Here is a 22004-nt window from a genome sequence, read left to right on the forward strand (position 1 = left end):
AATTGATATGGCAGGAATATTAAGGCAAATGACTACCTATCTTCTTTTTAACACAAGTTGTAACTCATGGTACAGCCTTAGAAATAATTTTTAAGTTTATTATTTAATCACAGATTGTACTTCAAACTAGGTGTGTAAAAAATAAATCATAAATATTGTTTAATGCCAGCTTTCTTTTAAAATTTCTCTTATATTTATTATGCATTCTGACTCCTCAAGGAAATTGTGCATAGAACCCCAACACTCATCATTATAATCATCTTCAAGCATAAACAAGGCTATATTTTGTGTATGTGATGATCTGTTCAAACTTAGAATGAGGGATAGAGCCTAAAACTCAAGATTCCTTGCTAGAAATGATGTCCTCCATACTAAATAAAACTAGCATAATTTGCCATTCATTTAGAAAAAAAAAATAAAACTTTTGCTTCTCATGTCTAGCGACAGTACTAGGATTATGCCATTAAAATGCAAAAGAAAAGAAAGGTCCATCCATATAACTGCCTCAGCATAAAGCATTCCACTGTGTTAATAAAGTAGCAAAAGCAGAGCTTTATATAAGGGTAAAACAGGAACTACTGAGGCAACAAGTAAAAGAATTGCCTTCCGTTCTGCACACTTCCACACTGGGAATCAGAAGGCACGCCTACACATATAATTAACCATTTTCTAGATCTAGTAATTAAGAGTATCTTCTCACCCCAGTTCCATGCCATATGCCTATAATCCCAATTACACAGACATTTAAATTGACAGTTGTTGAGATCAGTTCCTGGTGATGTTTGCCTATGATTGAATTGTTTGGCCCATCTATTTATGACTATGTAAAGAGTTTGCTCACTGGTAATTGTATTTGTTTAAGAAGTCAAACTATGTTTCCTAAACATATTGGCCAAGTTCATTCTAGTGCTACTAAAAGGAAAAATAATTTGCCATATTGAAGTTGAGAGTGTTTTAGTTAGTAAATAACCATTAAGCAATTATCCAGTGTTCTGGAACCTGTAGAAAACATGCTTAGAAAAAAATGAAACCAAGATCTTCCAACAGCCAAGGATAGACCTACCTACTGGGACACAGAGTGGAGACCCATAATTGTCTAGCAACCCAAAGTAATGCATTGCAGTTGATAGGTCCCCTTGTGCTCCTTGTCTAATGGTGTGCTGGTAGACATTAAACAAATGATTTTGTAAGGTAGAAATATTCATGTCTGTGTCAGTCACTTATTTGCATGAATAGAAGCTTCCTACTATGGCCAAGTTTAGCTAGAAACATGAGATCACTAAACCCAGGGATAGGGAAAGGTATACATACCATGCTTTGATAAGATAGTTCCAGTGATCCCAGAATTCCTTCAGGAATTATATCTATTGAAGAAGACTAGGTCTAAAGTTATAGAGCATGCCTCACACAGTGGTTCTTTCAAATATGAAAGACCACCAAGTGAATGTGAAGAGCTGCTACACATGCAGGTATTAAAAGGGATTGTAAAAGCAACCTTTCAGGGTTCAGTGATTTAAAAGTGCTTGAGGGATAGAGAGCCACACTAGAGGACTAGCACATTTGCTGGACATCATCTCATAGAATAGGGAAGAGCTGTCCAGCATTTTAACTGTTTTACAGGTGTATTTTTCCAAACATGTAAATAATCACTTTGTGTATGGTGAAAAAATAATAAAAAGTAGTCACAGGTCCTAAAACTATAGTTTTTAAAAACAATTTTAATGTTCAAAACATTGTCAGATTTTTCAAGTTGAGAATGGCTGAGAATACTTCTTTATGTCACAGAGAATTTCAACTCTGCAGAATCACTCTAGGGAAAGAAAGTTTAAGTCTCTCTTTAGCCAAGCCAAATTAAATTTTTTGCAGTTGTTGTATTCAGTACCACATTGGGAGCATGAAGAGTCTTTTTATTTATTTTTTTCATTTCCCACCAAATAAACCCTGTTTTGCCCGAGGAAACTTTCATTTAGATCTGTCTTCACAGCAGATTCGACTGTGGCAGCATTATCCCACAACATTTCCATTCTTGTCAGAATCCCTGAAGATAAGGCTTTATTTTGATAATTCATGTGGCTGGATATCAAACAGCTGCCAAGATATCTACTGACATCTGCTGTTTAGCTCCTATCAGTTTGTCCCATCTGGCTCATATTCAACAGGACTCAAATCAAGGCTGAACAACATCACAAGACCTTCAAAAGCAATTTCACGTCGTTTTTAGAAGCATCAAGTAGTCTTTCTAAGTCTTTAGAGTCATACACAGGGTTGTCTACTAGCCTGTAGACAACTCTTGATCTTTTCAGATTAAACTTTGTAACATGGTTCTAAGTGTTAAATATTAAATTTAACTAATTATAAATTATTGTTTAATGTTCAATTCTACTGACTTCTGTTTTGTGTAGAAACAGTAAATGTGGCATTTGATGGTAAATGATTAATATCAATGGTTATTGAAAGCATATTTATTGACTTATACTGCATATATCCAGGAGGGCTTTCATCTTGAACTTGTTCTCTTTCTTGGTCACATTAAGGTAGCTCATACCATCCCTCCTTTATGACTTTAGTCTACCAGTTATTGAATATGTTCTTTTCCAATTCCCTGGTATAAAAAGGAGCTGCCATGATAAACATGGCATTAATTATGGCACAGAACCAGAAAAAAAAATAAAAAACAAAAAACAAAACTCCACTGTGGTTTTGGGCCCAATCACTCAAACTCATTGGGGATAGTGACTCTCTTCCACGTAGTCATAGTCAGTCCTGAATTCCCCTTGGGTTTAATATGCTCCTGATACCACCATTCCTCCAATTAAGAAAATTCAAAATACATATTCCCCAGTTAAAATTCAGACACACACACATAAGAAAAGTCCTCTGGGCCAAACAACACAGCAAATTAATTTCAGAACAAAATGGAAATGGAGACTTGACTTAGCACACCCATCTTTAAAGAACTTGTCTACACACAGTGTTTACTAAAACAGAATAGAAATGTGTTCTTGCTTCATGGACAAGTGTGGCTAGGAAAACCACAAATAAGTTTGTACAAATACATGACTTTCAAGAAAACTAAGAGGTTGGAATGAAGAACATCTTAATTAAAAATCTAGTTAAAGAAAGGTCATTTCCAGTGAGCCTGTAACTGAAGGTTGGATATTGGAGTAACTGTCTATCATCACTAAGAAAAGACTTACTTCCCCACAAATATTACAAAGCATCACCTATTGTGATCTATCAAGGGCAGATTTGTACTTTTTACTCTCCCTTATTTGTACCACTAGTCTGATGGGCCCATCTGCACACTCCTCTTAGCTATAGGATAAAAAGGGATCAGCTAAGAATTCCTGAATCAAGCTAAGTGAGGGCTCCCTTTTCTCTTTCCATATAAACTTCCCTAGTAGAATCCTCCAAAAAACGACTTCCCTAGTTTTCTCTAAACCCATGTTCAATGTCTGTCAGTCTTTCTTCTTTCCTTCAACTATCTCCTCCCAGGAATCAGTCATAATCTGGTAGACTGTACTTCTTCCTCCTCCCCCAAAGATGGCCCACTACTATATTGGGGTTTACAAATTCTGAATGGGGTGTCTACACAAAAACAAAGGACTTTGCAGAAGTAAACAGGCATAGGATGGGAAAAGAGAAAATGAGGGTGGAAAGTCATCAAGGGGCTATAGCCTGTTCTTATGTCATTATATTCTCTACTCAAGCTGATGGTCTGTGGCTTCAACATATTAAACACTTTCTTTTATTAACTGATAATTATTTTAATATTTAGGTATGGGCCATGAAGTCCTCCTCCAGTGTCCTTTGCTAAGTTTGTGATTAGATCAGGGCTGATATCTCCTCAGGGAACACAAATGTGCTACACAAAGAAATTCCAAGTAATTTGGTCAATGTCATCAAGAATAGATTAAAGATTTTTTTTTCAAAACAATTACCATTTAAGGTTTTGACCATATAATCAGGCAGGGTTCAACAGCATGATTACAGAGAGTTTAGGGCCCCTTTTTCTTTTCCAGTTTTGTTGCCAAGACCTGTTCAGTTGTTGAGATCATGTCAGATTTCTATTCTATTTATTCAATAGAGATTCAAATAGAATTAAGTCTTTAGTTTCTTTCTTCCATGTCCATTCCAAAAACTGAGCAAATTTATCCTAGCCCTCCATCTCTCTTTATAGAGCAATGGCATTTTTATTGAAATGAGAAATTTGCATGCCCATTTCAAAGTGCTAATTCTTGCTCAAAATAGCTTTGGCATAATATGATACAAGATATCTCCCCAAATCAGGATTTGCTGAATTAACAAATTCAGTGTAGGGATTTCAGAGGTTGTGCCCAGTAATTTTACTACTTCTGCCAGCACTGTCCCTCTAACCACTCAAGAACAATTTCATCTTTGGTTTGAGAAGAACTTCTGTAGCTTAATAGGTGATAATTTCCTCCTGTCAGACAGCTCATATTCTGTATGCCCCTTATCTGGCCCATGTCACATCAAGACAAGGGAATGTAATTTTCCACCCACCTGTAGAAAAGAGTTAAGTTTTATTTTCTATGCAATTCCTAATATGCTGCCCCAAGAAAGGAATTGATTATCCACACGCAAAGTAATTATCTTCAAGTAAAGTGGAATTGAAGCACATAAAGTTTAAGTCTGACAGGGAAGGGTTTGAAGGCTCACTCCCACAACCCTTGCATGCTATATGATCCCTGGAAAATTGCTTAATGTCTCAAAGATTCAGGCTTCTCATCTGTAAAGCAGAAATAATACACCTATTTTACAGAGTCCTTGTGAAGATTTGATGAAACAACGTGCCTAACAGTCCTGGCACCTGGTGGGTGTTGGGTAATTACTATTATTATTCAAGCATCTAAATAACAATCAGCACTCAGCTATTAATGTTTTACTGTATCCATCACTTCTACCTGAACGATTCCTGTGTGACTTCAAGGCTTTTATCTCCAATCAAGCACTCCTTCTCAGATGTCTTATAATTATCTCAATTTAATCCATGTCATGAAAAACATCATCAGATAAAGAAAAGATTCCTAAAACTCAAAAAAGCATGCTCACTCCTTGTTTGTTTTTGCTTTAAATAGTAAAGATTGTGTGAAATAAGATGAAAAGTTCTGCCTTCTCACCTTCCTCTGACTCCCAGTGTTTTCTTTGATGTCTCTCTCTCTCTCTCTCTCTTTTTTTATATTATTTCAGTGCATGCACTTTATCACTGAATTCTAATGCTTGCACTAAATTCTAATGCCTCCCATGTCTGTTGTCAGTATTCCCAGATACTACTTTCATTTTAGGACTTTATCATTGTTTTTATTTCTACATTTTGCAGATACCTATGTGTCCTCACTTTTCTTCTTCTCACAAAATATCCTCCTATGTAGCTTAAACATTTATTTCAACTTAATTGTTTTATTTTTATAATGTAGTGTTCCACCTGCACCTATGTCTCTGAACCACCTGTGTGTGCCTACTCCCAATGTCAGAAGAGAATATCAGATTCCCTGAAACTGGATTTACCAGTGTTTGTGAGCCACCTTGTAGCTGCTCAGGCTCAAACACAGGTTCATTGCAAGAGTAACCAGTGCTTTTATCCACTGAGCTAGCTCTCCAGTCCCTCCAATGTATGTTCTAGTGTTTTGTCATTGAGTAAGCGAAACAGTCAGCTTTTGTCTCAAGACTATTTGAAATCTTCCCTGTATTTCTTTTTCACCTCAATCAACATTATACAACATAGGTGATAATTTTATAAGAAGTAGGCTTTTCTTTCTCATTTGTCTATGCTGCTCTTTCCTATAAGAACATATTCTACCCTGTGCCCTGCCTGGGCAAAACACTAGAGCTGGCCTTGCTGGTGTGGGTGCCAGTGAGCAGGCTAGAGGTCATGAGAGAAGGAGAATTGCCCACCCCCCCTTCTTGTGTGCTGCAGTGAATGAGCTAGCTTGGGCAGTGCTGGAAAACTTGCCCTGGTGATGGTGCTAAGGGGCTGGCAGGCTGAGGAACCCAGCAACCACCCTTGCTCAGAACCAGGGCTATGAGCTGGCCCACCCAACATCCACCTTATCTATGTGAAGCTAGTGCATGCGAAGAAACCTGACCTGCAGATCCAAAGCTGCAGGGTCTCTATGATACAAGGCAGCAGCAGATTATCCCAAAGGAGTCCCAGTGAGAGCACAGTATAGAGGATGGAACAGAAGACAGAGGCTAATGACTCATTGCAATGGACACTTATAAGATGTATGAACTAAAGGGTATACTGTGTGACCCACTGTGTCACATTACAGCTTCCATGCTGAGACTTGTTTGTTTGTTTGTCTTTTAAATTATATTTTATTTTTCAGGGGACTGTGTTGTGTTGCAGGGGCAGAGGGAAGATATGAAGGGACAGGGAGATGAATGGGGTCAGGATTATGATGTGAAATACACATAGAATCAATAAAAAGTTACAAAAAAAATGTAAGAACTGATTCTAACCCGCACCCTAATTCACACTGATATTCTAAATCCTAGCAGTTCTGAGTAAAGCCATATTTAAAGATGGAATATTTAGAGATGAAACTGAGTTACAGTGAAGTAGTTAGGATGGATTTTAATCCAGAAGAACAGGTAGCATATCCAACAGAAGGTTAGAGAGATGCTGGTACAGGAGTGCAGTCTATGAACCCATGAACCCCAAGCTCCCAAGAGAGTGCAGGCAAAGAATCAGAAACCAGGGAGATACCTTTCTTTCTTTCTTCCTTTCTTTCTTTCTTCCTTCCTTTCTTTCTTTTTTCTTCTCCCTCCCTCCTTCCCTCCCTCCCACTTTGTTTCGTTCTTTCTTCCCTTTCTTTTACTCTCCCCCTCCTTTCTTTTTTCTTTCCTCCCTCTATCCCTTCCTCTCTCTTTTTTCTTTTTTGTTTCTTCCTCCTTCCATCCTTTCCTCTTTCTTTCTTCCTTCCTTCCTTCCTTTCTTTCTTTCCTTCTTTCTCTGACAGAGATGATGGGAGATGCCATTATGTATATATGTTTCTCATACTGGTTAATAATAAAGCACTGTTGGCCAATAGGAAAGGAAGATAGGAGGGACTAGGAGACAAGGAGGAAATAGGAAGTAGGAAGGAGGAGTCAAGATGGAGGTCTGGAGAGAGCTGGACGCCAGCCGCCTCCCAGGTAAGAGAAGACCATGTAAAAATACATAGATCAGCAGAAATGGATTAATAATTAAGGCAGAGCTAGCCGATAAGAAACAAGTAACCGGGCCAACAGCATTGTATCAAATACAGAGTCTACGTGTTATTTGGGGCTGGTGTGGCGGCGGGACAAGACCAGGCAGCGGCAGGAGGAAAAACCCATACTCCTTACAGCCTTACTTTGTCTCTCAAGATGTCTGAAACTTGCAGTAATCCTCCTTCTGTGTCAGCCTCATAAGTGCTGGGAAAAGTTTCAAGCCATCATGACTGGCTTTACATGTCTCAAAGAAAACTACCACTCTCAAGAATTTCATCTTTCAGCTGGGTGTTGATGGTGCCCACCTTTAATTCCAGCACTCAGGAGGCAGAGGCAGGTAGATCTCTGTGAGTGAGAGGCCAGCCTGGTCTACAGAGTGAGTTCCAGGACAGGCTCCAAAGTAATGCAGAGAAACCCTGTCTCAGAAAAAGCAAAAAGAAAAAAAAACAAAACAAAAACAAAAACAAAAACAAAATTTCATCTTTCATTTTTAATCACCAGAACTTGGAGAAAATCAATTTCTATTGTCTGAGCTGCTTTTTTCAGCTACACTTCCTTACAATGGGCCTACCCAACCACGCTGTGTTGAAATGAACCACCACACAAGTACCACCCTGTGAAAGTCTTTGATGACCACACCAGCTGATCTTGGATTCCTACCTGTAGTTGTACAGTATCTATCCACTGTCCATCATTCCAGTATTCATCCTGTGACTCCTCTTTTCTTTGCTGACAAAACCTTTGCATTAAATTTTTAGCTCTTAATATTTTACCTGGTACCAGAAAATTATAAAAGTCAACCCTATTCTGTGCATCTTTTTCCCCACTTACTGGAGACTGGGGTTCTTTATGTTCAATGGACTATCAGAGTCTAAAAAACTAGATGCCTTCTAGAAGTCTTCTGGTTGTTATTAAAATGATAAGCACAGCTCATACTGCAATTGCCTCTCTCCATTTTTTTAGTCAGGAAAACATTCACTGAACTTCAATGAATAGCTGTGGCCCAGAGCCAAAGAGTGTGAAGGCAAATGGCCAGCATGTTCAGGGTTCCAATGCTCAGAGAATGTAGCTTATACATCCTCTATGGCAGACACGACAACACAACTAATGCTAGGAAATATGGCTCTCCATTCTTCCCATAGCGTGAAAGAAGTTACACTTGGCTGATTTGGGCTACTTGAGTGAGAGCATATTATATTGAACCTGTGCTGTTAGAGTATATTCTGTACAAAGTGTCTTATGTGTCTTGCTTAACCAATGGAGCCTGCCAATTTACCTCCCTGTAAGGGGAGAATGCTCAACAAGTAAATGTGAATATTCTTTATATAGAGTTATATTCTCCAAGAAGGCCTAAAGTCTGGCCAGCTCAGGTGTCATTACTTTTGTGAGACCCCCCAAGTAATCATAGATAATCCAGCACTGAAATATTGATTTTCAATGCCAGTAATGTTAAGCTATGTTGTTCTCAGCTGCCACACCTGCGACATCTCTGCTGTTGAGCCAAATTAAATTAAGCATGTCCAAGAAACTTGCTTATGGGGTACTGAGCCCAAGTCAAAGATGTCACTTTAAAAACTGGCACAGGACTTGCTGGGTTTTTTGTTTTTAACTTTGGTCTGTCAAATGGCAGAGATTCCTGTGGCCATTGCTCAGTACCTTGGGCCCCAGAGCAAAACTGGCAGAAACAGAGCTCTTTGTTGACCCCTAATAGACATTTAATGCAATTGAAAAGTTACATGGGCTTTAAGCAGCTAAGATGTTTGCTTCTCACAGGAAAACCTGATCCAAGTAGTTTATGAAACTATAGCATTTTCTGAAATAAGACAGCAGGTTGACTAGAGCAATAAAACCTATGGCCGCCATTTTGCTACAGTGATCTGTGATTTAAGTCTCTTTCTGTGTCTGTTATTAACATTCATGTAGTTTTGTGATACTATGTGGTTCTCCCCCAGAATGTTTATGAATAATTTTATGACTTTATTAACAGAGGCCCTGCCCTCAAGGTACTTCCAAGATCTATAGTGTATTGAGTTTCTCTATAAATAATCAGTACAGGCACAAACTACTAGCAGATATAAAGTAACAGTAACATCTGAGAGAGAAATATGACCAAACACATTTGGAAACTGAAGACTTAAAGAGGGATAAAAAGGAGAAAACAATTTATTTCACAACATTTGCAGCCTTCATTTCCACAAATCCTTTCCTTTTTATGTGTTACTGTGTTATTAATGTTCATATCTAGGTTCAGTCTGCCTTGTGGCTAAATCACAAGGTGAATAGGACTCACTTACTGCCTCCAGCTTGCCACACAGCTGTCTCCATGGAATTGCTCTCTTCATGGTTACCCTTCAACTGTAGACCCCTTGCTCCCATATATTCTTCTATTTATCAAAGTAGACCCAGAAACAAACATTATGCACAGCATATCCTATATTACAATGGCAGATAACCTTATAGGGTACAGTCTATAAGTAATTAGGGTTTTGTTTTCATATTCCATCCCTGGGTGTACTACTCCAGTAACAATACCCAGCAGCCTCAGCGCTCATTGTGTGTCAGGTCTTTCTAAGGGCAGATGCTATCCCCATCATGTGCTGTCAGCACTCTTCTAAGGCAAATTGTATCCCGCCTCCAAAGGTCAATCAAATGAAAGCTTTGAGGTCAGACCATTAATGTACACCCAGAGTTTAAGTTTCACAATTCCTATTCCAGAACCCACCTACCTAGTTTCTGCTATATTTTGGGTATTAACCCAAAGGACTTCAAGATCACTCAGAACAGAGAGGCTCCCACACATCCTTGTTTACTGTTGCTTTATGCACAAGAACTGAAATGTGGTTTCAGCCTTGGAGTTTATCCACAGAGCAAAGGATACAGAAAATGAAGTTTTCAAGCTGGTATAGTAGTCTTGTAGTGAACTTGTAATGGTGGCCACAACCTGGGCATGGCCTCAGGCAGACAGAAGTAGAAAGAGGTGTGACTTTCTTTGGCCCAGTCTTTCTGGAAGGTCACCCAATCAGGTAGGAAGGGCAGGGAAATGTTCCTGTACTTCTTTGTACTTTTCTGTGTAATTGTCCCCAATATACACCCATTTATCTTTGGTTTAGCGAAGTCATTACAACCTTCAAGCAGGATGGACTATTTTCTATCAATAAAGAAGAATGAAATTATGTATGTCATTTCTAGGAAATGGATACAACTGAGACCATCATATATAGCCAACCCCTGAAGCTCAAATAATGTATGTTTCCTTTCTTCCTTTTTTTTTTTTTTTTTTTTTTTTTTTTTTTTTTTTTTTTTTGAGACAAGGTTTCTCCTCTCCTGGAACTCTCTACACAGACCATCCTGGCCTCCAAATCACAGATCTACCTGTCTCTGCCTCCGGAGTGCTGGGACTAAAGGTGTGTGTCACCACCACCAGACAATGTATATTTTTCTTTCTCCATTAATTAAAGCATAACCCATATACAGAGTAGTTAGCTGACCGTGGTCATAAGATTTAGAAAATAGGTATCTGAAAGAAGAAGGGCATGAAGATGGTGGATGCCAATGACTTTTCTGTTTCCTACATCGGTTCCTGCCTTTTCATAGACCTAACCTGTTCAGGACACAATTAGTGGAGCTGGCAGCTAACTGACCTCACCTCAGGCCATACTTGTTCTTGGCTAGTTGTCACATCTTGGACACACCATAGGTCCTCTGGCCACAATCTTCTCTAATCCTCAGCTCCCTGCCTCTTGCAGGTGGAAGGCAGGTCTTCCCTTTCTTCACCCAGACCCATAGTGCTAATCCTAGGAGTACATCAAATCTCTGGGACTAATGTGTTCTAGCTGAGACCAAGAATACGTCAGAATTTTCTGTCTTGTGGACGCTGTGCTCTAGGGAATGTAACTGGTACTCAGGAGTTTCTTTAGCCTAACCATGACTGTCAACAGATGGTTCAGCAGTGACTGCCATTTCTTACTCCTTTTACATCCTCAGTGTAATAGTGAGGCAGGTCACAGCAGACACTCCATGTTTTCTGTGTTATTGACTGACAAGCACTTTGCATAATTTCTTCAATAATTTTTCTCTTTAATTGTGGAACTCATTTATTTCAGGGTGAGTTAATTCTGTATTGCTTTGACTCATTTTCAATTTATTTTTAAAGGAATTATTCAATGTCTAAGGGTCTTTAAAAAGGAAGCTATTTCCTTTTGAACAATGAAATCACGTTTCGGTGGCATAATTGGACTGAAACACACACAGGCTGGAGCTATGCTCTAAACTCAGAACCCATGAAGGTCGATTAAAAACATGACAACTCCCATCCCAGCCTTAAGCAGCACAAATTGTTAAAGTTGTATCACAAACATGCATATAAAACAAGGGCTTAGTGTTGCAGATTATAATCAAAGGCATCTTTGCAATACTCATATTGAATCTTCTTCCTTCACAGCTTGTAACAGGGTAGGGGAATCAGTTAGGCTGCAAAGCATAGCCTTCGGAGTGTCCTAGCAGGAAGTAAAACAAAACAAAATAAAAACCTCATGTTTATTTTCCTTCATTCTGAACCACTATCATTTTGTCAACAGCGTGAACCAACAAAATGTGTATTATTAAGAAATATCTATTGTCATAACTACCTACTAAAATCAAAAGCCTGGCAAGTTATGCCACAAGTATATATACCTCTTTCACCTGTGCCCCTGAATGTGAGCCTCCCTGACCTCATCCTGTTGTTTATAACTCCAGCCTCCTCCTCATCCTGCAGGAGCTTGGAGCTCAGCAGGCAATATGCTCATCCTTGGGCCCTTCTACTTCTGGGTCTGAGGAACCACCTCAACATTGACACTCCCCTGTATGTGGCTTATTGTAGTACTCTGAAATATCTCCCTGTCTCTCAACACAACAAAATCTTGCCAGCTCCCGTAGTACAGCCATGTATATGAAATGGTAGAGTAGAGATGACTCCATGAAGATAAGAGACTTCTTCAGGCAGTAACACATGTGAAGAAAATGGTTCCACAGTTGTCAATGTGGAGCTTGCAGTTCACTGAGTTAATCTCCCTGCCTCTCACCTGTCATGAATATAATTCTAAATATATATTGTTATGAGCAAGGTTTTTTCCTCGGCAGCCTGCCAGCCCCAAATAATATGCTGTTGGCCAGTTATTAGTTTCTTATCAGCTAGCTCTGTCTTAGTTACTAACCCATTTCTATTAATATAAGTACTTCCACATTGTCTTATCTTACCAGAGAGAGGGGCTGGTGTTCTTCTCTCTGTCCTCCATCTTGAAACTCCTCCCTCCTACTTCCTCTCTCCTCCTAGTCTCCTTGTCTTGCCTATCTTGATTTCCTATTGGCCAACAGTGCTTTATTCATTAACCAATAAGAGAAACATATTTACAGAATGACATCTCCCATCAATGTATCTTTCCCCCAGCAAACCATAAATTCTTAAAGGAATGAATGTAGTTGTACTCAACTGAATAGTCAATAAGTCCAGTAGGTGCAAGCCAACAAATATGAACTCAAACAGTGTGTTTGCACTAATAGGCCCTTTTATGACGTAGTACATTTTTGAGTCACTGAAACATGAAAAACGTCACTTTGCTTAATGAGACAAACGCCATTAAAGTGAAGTAATAGTGTATGGAAACAATGTGGACTCCATGAAACTGCTATTTTATTTTATTTTATGTATGTTTGTGTGTGTGTGTGTGTGTGTGTGTGTGCATGTGTGTGTGTGTGTGCGTGTGTGTGTGTTGTGTATGTGCACTTTTGTGCACATACGAGGAGGCCAGAGAAAGATGGCAGATAGCCCATTCTACTCTTCTCTGGCTTACTCTTTTTAAACAAGGCCTTTTACCAAAGCTAGAGCTGGGCTTGTAGTCAGCAAAACCCAGTGATCCTCCTGTCTACATGTGGAACTGTGGTTAGAGGCCATGCTTACATTTTACATAGAAGTTGGGATCAAAACATAGTTCAGGCTGCTAATATTATAAATACTCTTACATGTGGAGCCATTTCTCTAGTCTCAAATGACACTGTTAAACAATTCTCAATAAGTGAGCCCTGAACTTTCTGAATAGTTTTCATCTGTTATGTGGGTGTGGTCAAATCAGCACTTATTATGAATTAGGATGAAGACACTGATTTTTTTTTTCCGGTTAAATAAAGGAAAAATAATAAATTACACTAGAAAACTAATCACAGCCAGCAAATGATGAGTAAAAAGTGACATCTATATAATGCGATGAAAAGACAAGAAGAAATTTTTCTTTTCAGAAGATACTTAAACTTTTATTTCTTTATTATTTGATACATTTCAGAAAACTTAGCAACAACTCAGTATGGGTCTTTTCAGGCAACTAATAACTATGAGTATCATGTCTGTACATTCTGAAGGGTGAGTTACAATACAAACACTTAACTTTTATCCTTATCTGTGAGGTCCATGGAGCACCTTGCTTTTATAGGCAGGGAGGGAGTGTCTCATACTTCTATGACTGGCATGATGAAAAGCATGATATCTATTATCCCTTTGGTTTATAAACCCTTTGAGTCTATGAAAATACACAATTGTCTACCACCAGTGATTAGAAGTGTTTTGGTCTTTTTTTCTGAAAGAATACCTTGTCAACTCTGGTGGATCTTACATTCAACAAACAGCCTTTTCCCAGGAAGCTTAAAAAACTATGGGTTCCTCCTGATAACAACTGAGATTTAAAGTCTCTCTATTCCACACCAGGACCCATAGGACATTGTCCTTGGCTCTCAAGTAGATCTGAGTTCATTGCTCAGGACCACACAATTTAAAGTAAAAATTCTTTGTGTAAAACAGTGCTTGTATTAAAGCTCACACCAATTGTAATACAATCCTGTTTTGTCTTCACCTATTTTGGTTTCACATATGGAAAAGAAAGGCCTTGCAAAATGTGTGAAAACTATTAAATGTCAACTGAATGTCATTCTTCAAGCCTCGCACTCAAATAAATGGGCTCTCTGAAAATTGGTTATCATCCAGTGTGAGTTAAAAGAAAGATCACCAAAAAGGTCCCTGGAGACTTCATTTCTACAAGTTCTTAAGGTCCTATGAGAGTTTCCTGCTTGCTTAGACAAGCTATTTCCATGGTGGTCCACAGCTCACAGTCCCTCTAGCATCCACACTCTTTTTCTGTTGTTCCCAAGGCCACCAACATTTTCTTGCTCTCTGCCTTCTAAATGTGATAGTCCTTAAAGACAATAACAAACTTCTATAAAGGAGCCATGATTACTTCCGCCAGACAGGCTTCCTGTAGCTGTACTTGAACCCTCAACCCTGAAATAACTTGTTCACTGGTCTGTTAGTTTGGCCAGTATTTCTCCACAACACTTGATTCTCCTCTCACTTATACCTGTTTTTTTTTTTTTTTTTTTTTTTTTTTTTTTTGGTGTTTTCTGGTATACCCTGCTGGGCATGTGAGCACAAAGACCCGAATACAAAAAGTGATCCATTGAGGAATTTCCTGCTTTGATTATGTGATATTAGTCCAGAGCAGTACTTGGGTTTGAATTACCTGGGCCACTGTCTATCACATAATTAAAACTGATACCTTTGGAAAGCATCGGTTTATGCTCTGGCTGCTCATTGCAACCTAGATACCATAACTGCCACTCTGATTAAACATCAAAATGCTCAAATGGAGCACCATTAGGGAAAGAGGTGTGACCTGCCTGAGGTCAGACATGGGTCTCTGATGGTACTATAGTCTTTCACAACCATGGGCATTTGTCTTTCTGCCAGTGTGACTGTCTCTTGAGAAATGTGGTTGTTTTCTTTAGTTGATGGCATAATCAGTGTGTTGACTCTTGTTTTCCTTCCAGGTAAGTGGGACAAAGACAGATGAAGACAACACAGAGGGAAAGTGATGAATCTATGCAGTATTGTATTGCTGATCCCAACTGATTCCATGGTCTTCTAGAAATGCAACAATTTAGCGTATGAAAGAGTGGAATCTAGACTGAAGGAAGGACGTGGGTAGATGTAAGTCTGTGAATTCAGTCAGGAGCTGGGCACTTACTCCCACAGATGGAGCTCACCACAGAGCTAAAGTCAGATGACATCATACAGAGCTTAATGTTTTCATTAAAGTGAAAGGAAACTTGCACTTACCTAAGAAAAATGTCTTTACTAAAAAATAGATTTTTCAAAGAGCACAGACAACAGCCAAGTAAGAATGTGTCTGATTTATGGCAGGTTTAAAAGGTCTCATCCCACATGTAGGTATGGAGCTACTGTGGGTCCACCATGGGATGATAAATGAAGAAATAACTCAACAGCAAAGCAATGAGATAGTGGCTCAGGGTGGTGACAGCTGGGCCCCTCAGCCTCAGGATGGACTCCAAATGGTGAGAGAGAGAAAGTATTCAGTAGGACAGAAAAGACAGATAAAGAACAGGGTAGTGCTATGGTCAAAACAGGGGGTGCTTTCTTTCCAGGCTCACCACTCACATATGGTGCCTCCAGAAAAGCACCTTTTTTTTTTTTTTTTTTTTTTTTCTGCTTTAACTCTTGCATCTCTGAACATCAAAAGCCCAGGCCTGCAGGGAAAACTACTAGTAACATATGGTGCTTCAACATGGCTAATAAGAACCATTTGAAACTTAACAGAAGCTTTTTTTTTTTAAAAAAAGGGGTTTTACAACCATAATACAGAGAAAAGCAAGGCTTCTTGGTAGTAACATCTTTCTTGGTTGGACTCTGTTTTACTAGATTCAAGCAGAGATTTGTGCAGCTCCTTTAAGGGAGGTTTCCTGACTCAACATAAGCAGCAAAAAACTGCAAGGCTTTTAAAGAGCTCTTCTAACAACTTACTGGTGTGTACCAGAGCTGGCAATGGCAGTGACCACATCCCCAAGCCCTCAGCATGCTGCTGGATGGCAATGAAGACCAAGGCAGTGAGCACAGCTCTTCAGTTCTGTCGGTAAAGGTACCTGCCACCATCTTGGATAGATCACAGCTATGACTTTCATTTTAGTAATGTTGTTGCTTACCAGATAAAGACTAATGGACATAAAAAAAATAAAGATTTACAGTAAAGACAGATTCAGATTAAGAAAAACCACTAAAAGTTTATAGTATGTTTTAAAATATACATAGGCTTGGGAGAGAAAAAGAATAAAATGGTTTTAAAAAGACAGAGAGGAGCTGGGTGTGGTAGCACACACCTTTAATCCCAGCATTCAGGAGACAGAGGAAAGCAGATCTCTGTGATTGCAAAGTAAACCTGGTATGCAGAGTGAATTTCAGGACAGATAAAAGTTATACAGAGAAATCCTGTCTCAAAAAATGAAAAAATAGAAGTAAAAGAAACAGAGTGATAAAAAAGCCACATAAAGATGGATAGAATCTAGATACTGTATGATGTAAGATTCTCAGAATGAGGAGTCTCCCAGTTTTGGTCGGTACTCCCAAGAACTCAATGTCCAGTCCAGTTGCTGCAACAAGCAAGAGGCTTTAATGAACAGGAATCGTTTGCGCAAACGGGCTCCCTCAGTGTGCAGGCCAGACAGAAGCATCATTCCCCAGGTACAAGCTTAGGGAGGGGATGTGACTCTCTATCCATTGAGGCCAGATAGTCTTGCTGTTCTGGTCAGCAGACCTTAGGGCTTCGGGGTGTGCTAATTAATCTTGTCTGGGCAAACCGGAGTTGCAGCTATCTCTTGGTTTCTTAAGGACCCTATTTACCACCTACTGACTCATGGGAAGGAGGGGCAGTGTGAATTCTTGATATCCTGCTATCTCAGGGCCAGTGGTTAGCAAATTCCACCTAGCATTCCAATTATTTGGGCTTCATTTCATTTCTTTGCTAGTTTAAGTCTTTCAATGGTATTATATTGTCTTTGTATCATTTGACTGCTGAGGAAATAACAACAACCATTAAAACAAATGCTGCTAGATCAATCCAATTTATATATTTTAAAAATGCTTTGACTTCAAAATTTAAGTTCAAGCACAGGTTACTGGGAAAAAAGATTTCTATTTTTGTTTCCACAAAAATGGAAAGCTGTGGATTCTTTCCAGACTAATGGTAATTGATCATGCCAGACACCCTGAAACAGCATCCCAGTTGATCCAACATTCAAAACAGCTTGAACAAGGCAGCCTTGCAGACTACAGCCAGGATTTCAGCATCTTCTTAGGATCCCCATGACAGCGCCCCCTACCAGCAGGAAGCAGTTTGGAAAGAACGACGCCCAAATTCCCAAATATTGTTTATAAAAGTTTGTTTTCATTTATATGGGGTTGGTTATAAATGGTTAACGATCACAACCAATATCTATAAAGGTAAAGAAGGGAATATGGTATAGATATGAATACTTGGTTTTGAAATGGATTTTCATTTATTGATAAAAATTTAAGTTCAATTTTGTGATATGTATATTTCTCCTCTTGTTTAGGTATTGTGTTTATATAGCTCATTTAAAATGTACAACTTAGTACAGATTATAGATCATTACCTATAATAGTCAAAACTTATAGTTAAGTTACTTAGGATTTCTAGATATATAGAGATTTATTTGAAATAAATAGGCATTCTTCAAACCTTTCAAAGACCTACAGAATATGGCATTTAAAATGGTTTAGGGTTTTTCTTAACAGTGAGGCACAACTGCTCCTGGCAACGCCACCTGCATCAGAAAGGAAGATGGACCTTGAAGAAATGTGCTATGGAGTTTGCTTCCAATATTGCAAGACTAGCCATTTGGACAAATCCTGCTCTTGTCTGGACTGTTTGACTTTATGCTGTATAAACTGAACATGCAGGAACCACAGGAAAGTGACTTTTGATACAAGATGAACAGTGTTGCTTCATGGAAGAGTCTGCTAGGCAGTCTGCAGAATACAAAGAAAAGTGACTGACAAACTGCCAATACAAGAAGATAGTTTAAACTTTCCTGCTTTGCTGAGGAGTCTGCCAGACACACTATGGGCTGAAGATGCAATATTACAGAAGAACTTCAGGTGATTGACCAGGCAGTGAGTTGTCTCTGTCATTTCTAGAGTTTATATATTATCCTTCTGTGGTCTTTGAAGGAGTTGAAGACAGATAGTTATGGTTATAGTGTTCCTTAGTTAGGATTAAAGATAAGTTACATATAGAACTTTAGACTCACAAAGATAGAATAGATGATGCAATATTTTCTTAAATCTTACTAAATGTCAATGAACTAAATATTGTTAACTGTGATTCTTACTTGATAACTATTGTGTGATATACTTTGCTATGTTAAGGTTAAAACTCTTATTATTTAGACAGAAAATAGGAGATGATGGGAGATGTCATTCTGTAAATATGTTTTTTGTATTGGCTACTGAATAAAGCACTGTTGGCCAATAGGAAAGCAAGACAGGTGGGAGTAGGAGACAAGGAGGAGAGAGGAAGTAGTAAGGAGGAGTCAACATGGAGAGACTGGAGAGAGCTGAACACTGGCCCCTCTCTCCAGTAAGATGAGACCATGTGGAAATACTTAGATTAATAGAAATGGGTTAATATTTAAGAGAGAACTAGCTGATAAGAAACAAGTAACTGGCCAACAACTTTATACCTAATACAGTGTCTCTGTGTATTATTTGGGGCTGGCGCAGCTATGGGTCCAGGCCTGCAGGGAAAACTACTTGTAACACAAAACAGGGGGATGCTTTCTTCCCAGGCTCACCACTCACATATGGTGCCTCCAGAAAAGCCCCTATTTTTCTGTTTTAACTCTTGCATCTCTGAACATCAAAAGCCTGTTCTACCTGCTCACCTGAATTGGACAGAAAATAAAAAGAGGGATAATAATATGTGCACTTTTGCTTTGAAGGGTGTGAGGCACTGTACAAACTCAGCGTATTATATGTGTTCTAAAGCTATCATTTCGATGAGCAAGATAGAAAAGAAATGCATTACTGAATTACATATTTGAAAAGATAAGAAATGTATGGGGAGGGCTGCTATCAAGGGATATTATAAAAGCTGGCATTCTATCTGCTAGGCACCAGCCAATCCTCAAGCAAAAACAGGTATCTGAGATGAGAAAGAAGTACATGCTGGTGTGTAGGAGGTGACCCTATGCTTATTAAACTGCAGAAACTATGGCAATATAAAATCAATAGCATCATGAGATTTCAGATTAACAAACACACAGAAGTCACTGTCACAGAGAAGTGAGAGAAAACACAGGCTCCCTGAAAATTCTAAGCTTTAAGGTAAACTTAAAAGGAAAAATTTTAACAAAATCCCTCCTGCCCCAGGACAGAAGAGCTAAGTACAGAGAGTGTGAATAAGCCAGGTTTTTGGAAGGTCCTTGCAACTGATGAAATAAACAAATATTTCAGAAAACAGGTATCATCAGGTCCAAACATAATTATTTAATTAAGTTTCAGTACATCTACTATCAATTCAGGCTTATGTGTTCCCTTTTTAAAGTGAAAAAAAGAAGGAAACATTGGACAACTCTGGCCTTGTAAAAGAGTAAATAAGGCTAGACACATGAGGAGCAGCCATGTAATGCTCACTTACAGCATCCAGGAGACAGCAAAAGTTAGGTCCTTAGAAAAGAAAGACGATGAAATCCTTAATTTCTGCAACCCTTTCTGGACTCATTCACTGGAATTATAAGAACATTTTCTATGCTTAAATAACATTAGGAGACTATTTCCCCCATGTTTCCAGCTGTTGGAAAGGTAAAATATGTTCACTATGTACTCAAGAATTCCTGGCCTAACAAAGAATATGAGTTAATACTGAAAACAGAGAAAACGTGGATGCCAGGTTGATGATGATAGACAGACAGATGGGCAGATGAATAGAGGCACTAAGGGTAAAGATAGTCATATATAGAGAGAGTAATTCTGGTGAATGAGACCCGAGAGAAGAATATCCACTGGTGAGTCCCATCCACACACAAAATCTCAGATTGAACTGTAAACATCAACCACAGAGAATGTCCTCCAACACAAAGGTAAAGACCAAAGCCAATACTCCTACAGAAACACAAAATGACACTACAAACATGGAATCTTCTGGGGAAATTTTATGATTAACACATCCAAAGGTTAGTAGAATTGTAAAACTCTTCTTTGAAGCAAAATAGGATTTTTAAAACAAGATATATGAAGCAAGAGAGAAAATATCATTAGCATTGTGTGTCACTAGCTATCTGCTTAAAAATTATCAACTTAACATCAATTACTTTACATCTAATTCAATTCTCATTCTGCATCTCAGATTGTAGAGCTAGGCATTGTGTAATCTGTATGGATTTCATATATGTTTATTTATTTCAGATACAGATTCTCTTGTATGACTATAATATTGTCATCATTCCAAAAACCACTGTTGTGTCGCATTAGAAATCACTGGAGATTTGAGATTCAAATCCTGTTTGTCGTTTATCTGACTTATTGTCATTTGTGTTCATTTACATAGTAATTCAAATAGTGACACTTTTTAATCATGAGCCTGCTAAACCTCTTAATTTATGTGTTCTCTCTCTCTCTCTCTTTCTCTATGTGTGTGTGTGTGTGTGTGTGTGTGTACGTATGTGTCTGTCTGTTTGCCTGCCAACCTGTCTCCTTTTACTGCTTTCATTCATTTATTTAGTTTGTGTTTTGCAGCTTTTATTAGATTTCTCAATGTGTGTCTTACAATCATTGCTAATTCTTTCAGCTAAAAATTCTGTTCCACAGCATTTCAATTAAATCACTTATTTTTTTTATATGTGCTCAAATCAGGAGGGATGTACAGCCTAGTTGAGACCATTTAGAGTGTTTTGAGTCATGGACATTATTGTTTAATTATCCAAAGTTCACAAAATCTTCAAACTCCATAGTTTCCCTTACTTTCATTAGCTGTAATACATGGATAAAATTTCCTTTTATCACATATTCATTCTCTTTGCATAGATATAATCAAATATATATATATATTTATGTAATATATATATTTGCATATATATATTTATATAATCAAAGCTGATAAAACTTCAGTTTTACCTTCATCAACCGAGTTTTCAATGAGTTATTTCTCTAGCATCCTCCAAATAATAATCAATAAGGTTATTTTTTCTCTAAATAAAATTATAAATTCAAAATTTTGCATGTCAGAGATGCATTGTAGGGTTTTTCCATTGTCATTGTTATTGACACTGAAAGCTCTTCAGGATGATTGTACCTTAAGCCCTTTTGACACATGCTGAGAGCTGTTGGAAATGCCTTGGACATTTAACATTATGAGATATTCCAAGTTCTTCTTATATACGATTCCACCCTAATATTTAGATTGTTTTATTTGTCCAAAGCCATTTTTCCTTTGTGTGTACATGTGAGAAGATGATATTTTGATATTTCTATTCCCTTGTGTTAATTTCTCAATTTATGTATTATTACTGACCTTCAAAGAAACATGTGCCCATTAGTACAAAAGTGCATGACTATTATGGGGATGACTAAATACTTCTGGTTTTTATTTAAGGCTTGTTCCACAGGAGTGAATGCTGTTATTGGTACTATAATCCTAATCAAAAACAAAACAAACAAACAAACAAAACCCAAAACCAAAAACAAAACAAAAACAAACAAACAAAAACAAAGAAACAAAAAAAAAAGCCTGTCACTAGGATGGTCATTAGATCCATTAGATCTAGAGTAGAACATGATATTGTTGTTTTCCTTTTATTTTTTTGTTTTAAATTTATTTGTTTATTACATGCACAGTTTTCTGCATGCATTTAGCCTATAGCCCAGAAGAGGGCACCTGATTTCATTAGAGATGGTT

Source organism: Phodopus roborovskii, unplaced genomic scaffold, assembly GCF_943737965.1.
Source record: "Phodopus roborovskii unplaced genomic scaffold, PHOROB, whole genome shotgun sequence".
In the NCBI taxonomy this organism is placed as follows: Eukaryota; Metazoa; Chordata; class Mammalia; order Rodentia; family Cricetidae; genus Phodopus; species Phodopus roborovskii.